General features: G+C 43.2%; 1 pseudogene; it reads right to left on the reverse strand.

Annotated features, from left to right (window-relative positions):
* Positions 1–4,923: 4,923 nt before the first annotated feature.
* LOC127105174 (ATP synthase subunit a-like) lies at positions 4,924–6,341 on the reverse strand (annotated as a pseudogene).
* Positions 6,342–6,699: the final 358 nt, after the last annotated feature.

Below are 6,699 nucleotides of genomic sequence, written 5' to 3' on the forward strand. Positions count from 1 at the left end.
GATACAGCGATCCTGATTCCCATGCCACTGCACTGCATTCACGTCATTTTGCATTCATAATCATTCACACATGTTTATCCATTTCTGTGGGGTTTATATCTTCTACTTGATTCTAGTCGGAATTTTCTTGGTTCTCATCAACGGCTTAGTCTTTTTTTTTACATCGTTTATCTATTGAGAGACTGGAATCAAGGGGGTAGAATACCTTTGGAATTGATAAACATGTCATTGCATTTACATATTCATTAGCATGTCTTGCATAACAGGTACCGCCACAGTGTTCTTAGTTTGTTTGGTGTTCCATCAGCAGAATAGATGACCCAAGAATTCACCGGTACGGTACCCACAGAAACCAATAGAGAGTAATGGAAAGCCTATAGGCAGAGTTCGCCGAGATGAAAATCCGCATGAATCAATTCATGGATGTGGTTCAAGGGGTGGCTCAGGGACAACAAGAGCTCAGGCAGATGATACAGAGGAATCCCCCTGCTCAACCAGAGACGGTGACTGATCCTCCAGCTGAAGAGGCTAACGGACCCAATGGACCGGGGCCTATCCCAATCCTACATGTCACCTCCGGTCAACAGCCCGTTCATGATGATCAGGACGATCAATTCCCCCTGCTGCAGGAAGACTTTGGTATGGGTCATGGTGTGGACCCCATGTTTAGAAGATTAAAAGAGAGGTTGAAGGCAGTGGAAGGACAGAATCCTATGGGAGTAGATGTTGCTGACTTGGGGCTGGTCTCAGGTGTGAGAGTGCCACCGAAATTCAAGGTCCCGATATTTGACAAATACAATGGCAACTCTTGCCCGAAGACCCATGTGCAAGCCTATTTCCATAAAATGGTTGCATACTCCGATGACGAAAAGTTGCCTATGTACTTTTTCTAGGACAGCCTAACAGGGGCATCCCTAGAATGATATATGAGGCTGGACAGAGCCCACATCATTTGCTGGAGGGATTTGGCTGAGGCTTTCGTGAAGCAGTATCAGTATAATGCAGACATGGCTCTGGACAGAACTCAACTTCAAAATCTGTCTCTTAAAAGCAATGAGTGCTTCAGAGAATACGCTCAACGCTGGAGAGAAACAACTTCCCGTGTTCAACCTCCTATGTTGGAGAAGGAAATGGCTAACATGTTCATGAACACTCTGCCAGGACCTTATTTGGAGCGCCTGGTGGGTTGCAATGCCTCCAATTTTGCTGATGTAGTCTCTACCGGAGAGAGGGTGGAGAATTACCTGAGGACATACAAGACCCATAGTGAAGGTGGATCCTCATCAGGGGTGAAGAAGCCGCTCATTCAAGGACAGAAGAGGAGAGAAGGGGAAGAAGTCGTCTGGGTGAAAGCTGGCGGCAGGGCTTGCTTAACCGTATATATGGAATCGGGACTCGCCCTGGATCTCCGAATAGCCTCACCTGAAACTGGTAGACACACTGAGCAACCACGTACCCCTCTTGCCCGTCGTATGCTATGGATGGTCACACTAGCCCCTCGGTGGCATGGCGGGATTTCCCATTGACTGTTCCTGAGGTGAGGTCATTCATTCTTTTCGGAGATCCTTAATCCTGGAAAGAAGGAAAGGCATCAATCCAGACCGGCAGCACCCAAAAAGGAGTCTTAGCTTTAGGTAGTCTTTCCACGCTTGGCTTTGCTAGGCAGGCTTCCCCAGTCGTACCGTTCGTAAATTCCTTCCGTTCTCCTCCAATTCTTTTTTAATTTTATTTTGCTTCCATTGTCTTGCTGAACTGCTTTTCCTGTTGAAGCTTTTACGGGGGCTTTTGCTCATGCCGATTCAGAATGCTTTCTCATTAAAATATTAAATCTCTCTTTTGTGTCCATTCACCGAGACGAGCACAAGACAGTGCTTGGAGATTAGATCTTGTCTTCTTTCGCTTGGTTTCCCCAGGTGGTGCGGTTGGGGAGCAGAGACGTCGATGCCGGGTCGTTCCAAAGTGACTTGCTATTGCTGCTGCAGTGCTTCTTGTTTATCATCCAAGAATTTCTTTAGAATCTTTGCCTTCCTTACCAGGAATTGGATTCGAACCAAGTATAAGATATTAAAAATGTCGGAGAATACCCGGTATTTGAGTTTTTAGCATTAACACGATTAAATCTTCTTTTTTCCTAGCCGATTCTTCCCTTCCTTCTCTTCTCACTCCCCAGGTTTAGCTCCCGACTGGAGGGAGAGGGGCAAGGCATTAGGGATAGCAGCTTTCGTCTCTAGTAATGGATAAGGTGGTAGTGCAAAATTTTGGAGTAGCCGTAATGGAAGAACTTTTAGCTTGGTTGTCCGGCCCTCTTCACCGATCTCCTAGCCCTACGAATCAAACATCTCCGGGCATCTGGTTTCAAAGAGAGATTGGTTAGTCGCCTTCTGTTCATTCTTACCCCTGACTACTGGACCCCATTGGTTAAGTTAGGGCAGGAATAGCTATCGGACTACGATCACAGGCCGGGCCAACCCTCCTTTATTCTAGTCCAGTTGGAGAGGGAAAAGTCCCATCCGTTCCAGAAGTCGTAGAGAAATGGAAGGCTTTAATACCAAAAATTACGGGGGCATGATCTAAAAATGGGTAAGCCCGGTGGTTCAAGTTGAGCCTAGCCAACAACCAACATCAGCTTCTAGGGAGAGTAGGAGCTCCTATTGCTCCAACCATTCTAGTGAACCGGTCGAGACCAGCAACTATGAATACCTTGTGCCGGTTGTGCAAAGGCAGCCTCAATAAAAATCAATAAAAACGTCCTCCTCAGGAAATAAAGCTGATTCACCTCTACCCTATTGGTTTGGTTAATCCCGAAGGAAGCTTCCTTGAGAGAGCTGCTATAAGATAAGCTCTTTTTCCATTTAGTTTAGAGAGAGTAGCTTGCTTTCCGCGGTCTGCTATTCCTTTCCTCTAATGACTCAATTTAAAACCTACCGAAATGGCTCTTTAAAGAAGGGCTTGATTCACAGGAAAATTTTGAGAGGGTCGACCAGTCCATTTATTATCCCACCACTCACCCAAGCAAGCTCAGGAGTTCAGGTGCTACAGATTAGTGAAGCCCGATCGTAAGTAACTTCCACAAAAGATATCTAGTTTTTGTCCTTCTCGGATTCCAGTCCAATCTTCTGCTCCTGCCCCCGGCCTATACTTAATTTTAGACTTTTTGGTCCAGGCCTCAGGCTTACACAAGTCTAATTCTTCCGCTACCGATATTGGATCTGAGCCTTCCTTGAAAGAATTGCAAACAAAGAGTCAATTTCTTAGCTTATCGAGATCGCCCCCTCTTTCTTTCCTTTTGCGCCAAAATTCCTTTCTTTTTTATATTTAGCTTCTGCCACACATTTGACACTGACACCTGGGCTCCACCTGAGGATCACCCAGATGCACGAGCATAGACTGGTGTACACTCTCTGCACATCGCGGGACTTAGGCCTTTGCATGCAGCACCTGTCTTCCGCAGGTCTAGAGTAGCACAACTGAAGCAAAACCTTCTTTTTGGCAATACGCGCCCAGGAGAGAGAGACATCTCTCGTTATTGCTGCCTTTCTTACTACTTTGACACAGCCGTCTACGTAAAGGTCTGCACTCAGGAGAGATGCAGTCCCCCATGTATGACATCTTTGAGCCTTGTGGCAGAAATTGGAGGAATGACTCATTTTGGAAGATGTTATACTCCAGAAGAGTTGGAACTAAGAAGGAAGAAAAGAAAGGATAAAATGGGAGATATTTTACCTGTCAAGCAGCAGAGGAAGAAATAAATAACGGAATTCTTGAGGATCATCAAGAATAGTGAATTCAGTGTGGTTGAACAACTCAATAAGATGCCAGTCTATCTTAGGTCTCCTGATAGCATCAGAAGCTCACAGGAATGCCTTACTCAAAATCCTCAATGAACCCCATGTCGCCTCCAATATTTCGACTATAAATCTGGTGGGACAACAAAAAGGTTATCACTTTTAGAGAAAATGCTTCTTGCCTTATTAGACTTCAGTCTGAACGTCTGGAAACCTAGGTGCATCGTATATATGGTAAGATAGACAGACCCCAGGGAACTACCTTTCTTCGAAGCGCGACAGGTCTACTTTTCATATTCCCGTAGATAAAGAACGAGAGTCGGCTTCCTTAAATATGTTCTTCCTCAGTAAGAAGAGGGGGAATATAGTAGTGCCCTAATTCTTCACTTTGAACCCCTCCTTTGACTTTCCTAAGGAATATTCGGGGAGGAGCCTATTTCAATTTTTAAAATTAATTCCTGCTATAGTCACTTCAACTGCTTATGAATGTAGTTCCCAGATTGCGAAGTTAAAGCGGAATTCCTTTCATTTAACTTGTGACAGTCATTCCCCTGTAGAAAAGAGGGAAAATATAATCTTTATTTTTGCTCGCAATAAAGTTAGCGTCCTGATGTCCCTTGTGTCGTTGAAAGGTGTCTAAAGCCAGATAAGATCATTCCCTAAGGGACTAGTCCTTCTATCTTACTTCTTCTACCCAATCAGCATGAAAAGGCATTGAAGGATGCAATACTTCTATCTTTCTGCCACTTTGTCTTGTACCTGTCCTTTTGGGACATCCTCTCTCTTGACACCTTGAACTAGGACTAAAACCTATCCCTTCTATTATGAATAAATCGTGCTTAACCGCTAAAGGAACATAGTTGCATTTCTATAAGGAGAGGGATTTAAGCTTGTTTGATAGAATAAGCGACAGGTATGTTTAATTGCAGGTTCTTTAGAGCTTGGAGTTTAGAAGCATACTTGTTAGAGTCAGGAACGGAGATACTCGACTGATAAGGAGAGGAACGAAGTAGCGTGTTGTTGATAGAACAAGGTATGAAGTAGCTCGACATTATAAAAGGAAAGGGGTTGGCTGGCTTCCCATCGATAGGTGATACCCTAATTATAACATGCTTTCTTTCTCTGGGTATGCCTTCGGCTTCTTCCTCAGGGTCATCCCCTGAATGAAAATTATGGGACTACGGAAAGGCTAAAGTCTGATTACCTGTTATTCAAGTAGCAAGGCTTGGTCTTCTGTGAGTGAAAGAACCCGGAGCGATTGGCTGACCTTACCCTAGCTCGAGAAACTTCTATCCCCGCTTTTGTTCAGTTATAAATAAATAACAAGCAAGTTTGATAGAGATTTGTAGCATCATTCAAGTAAATACAGATTGAGATCGTAGAAACTCGAGCTTGTGATATAGCTACACCTAATTCCGGACCGGTTAATGCAAGAACTATAAATAAAGGACCAAGATCTCCTATGAAATATAAAAGATCATTCATACATAGCATAGTCCAAGCGAACCCACTTAAAATCTTTACTAAACTATGACCGGCCATCATATTAGCAAATAAACGTATTCATAAGCTTAATGCGCGAAAACAATAAGAGATTAGCTCAAGGAGTACTAAAAAAGGCGCTAACGGCAATGGGACTCCTGCGGGTAATAAGAAGCTTAAAAAATGAAGCCCATTTCTTTGAAATCCCACTATAGTAAAGCCAATAAAAATAGAAAATGAGAGACCCAAAGTAATGAGAAAATGACTTTTAACTGTGAAGCTATAAGGTATCATACCCTAAAGATTACAAAATAACAAAAAAGTAAAAGTGACAAAGATGCAAGGGAAAAACTGTTGTTTCACATTTCCGGAAAGACCACCTATTTGTTCATTTACCAGGTTCGGCACGAAATCATAAATAAGCTCTACCAAGGATTGCCAAGCATTGTGTACTGACTTTCCTCCTCCCTTTTTAGTAACAAAATGAACCAGCAGTAAGACCAAACTGAGAGTGAGCAGCATAAACAAAGAGGCATTTGTGAATGAGAAATACAAGTCACCTATCTTCATAGGAAGAAAAGGGATTATCTCAAATTGTTCAAGAGGGCTGGGAACCACCCCCGACCCTAGGTATAAGTGTAAGTTGTTGTTGTATAAGTATAAGTCTAACTGGAAGTACAAGTTCATGGCGAGTTAAGTTAAAATTCTGATTTACTTTAAGCAATGAGAAAAGAGTTGTCGAAAAGGAAATAGCCGGTTGGTTGATCCAGAAATGCAAGGGAGAAAGATGCACAAACGAAAAAGGAAAGAATTTATCGGGAGCAATATCAACTACCTGCTCTAATAGAATTCCATAAACACAACGCGAAGAGACTTTACTGAATGACTTGATCGATCGTACTGTACTAGAAAGACCATAATCCTTTCATACACTATTTTTGATCCAATCTCGCACTTGGTCTGATCCTCTTTCTTGATGTTCCCTCACAGACCCTTTATGTAACCTGATCTTATTACGACGTATCTTTCTTGTCTTGATTGAATACATCATTGATTGAAACAATCATGCAAGAGGTCTGCTACGTCAATTGTGTGCGTAACGAGTTAGAACGGCACCATGTGAGATTCTCATCCCGACTCGTTCGATTAATGGTGTTGTTGTCAGCCCTGTTCCTAGAGATCTGGGATGGAGGGACGCAAGATAGAGCAAGAGGTTTATTTTCGCCCTTTTTATTTGAATAGGCAACTTTTACATACGGGAACTTACGAATAATGATTCCCTTTGACAGGAACTTGCTTATAAGAGACTCTCTTCGATGCAACTCAAAGGAAGTAGCTCCAGGAGTCCAGAGAGCAAGCAGCCAACAGTCGGAAGATGTTCTAGACTAGCGTGACCGGAACCTCTGAGGATAGAAAGCCTGCTGCTTACCAT

Source organism: Lathyrus oleraceus, chromosome 7 (genome assembly GCF_024323335.1).
Source record: "Lathyrus oleraceus cultivar Zhongwan6 chromosome 7, CAAS_Psat_ZW6_1.0, whole genome shotgun sequence".
Taxonomy (NCBI): domain Eukaryota; kingdom Viridiplantae; phylum Streptophyta; class Magnoliopsida; order Fabales; family Fabaceae; genus Lathyrus; species Lathyrus oleraceus.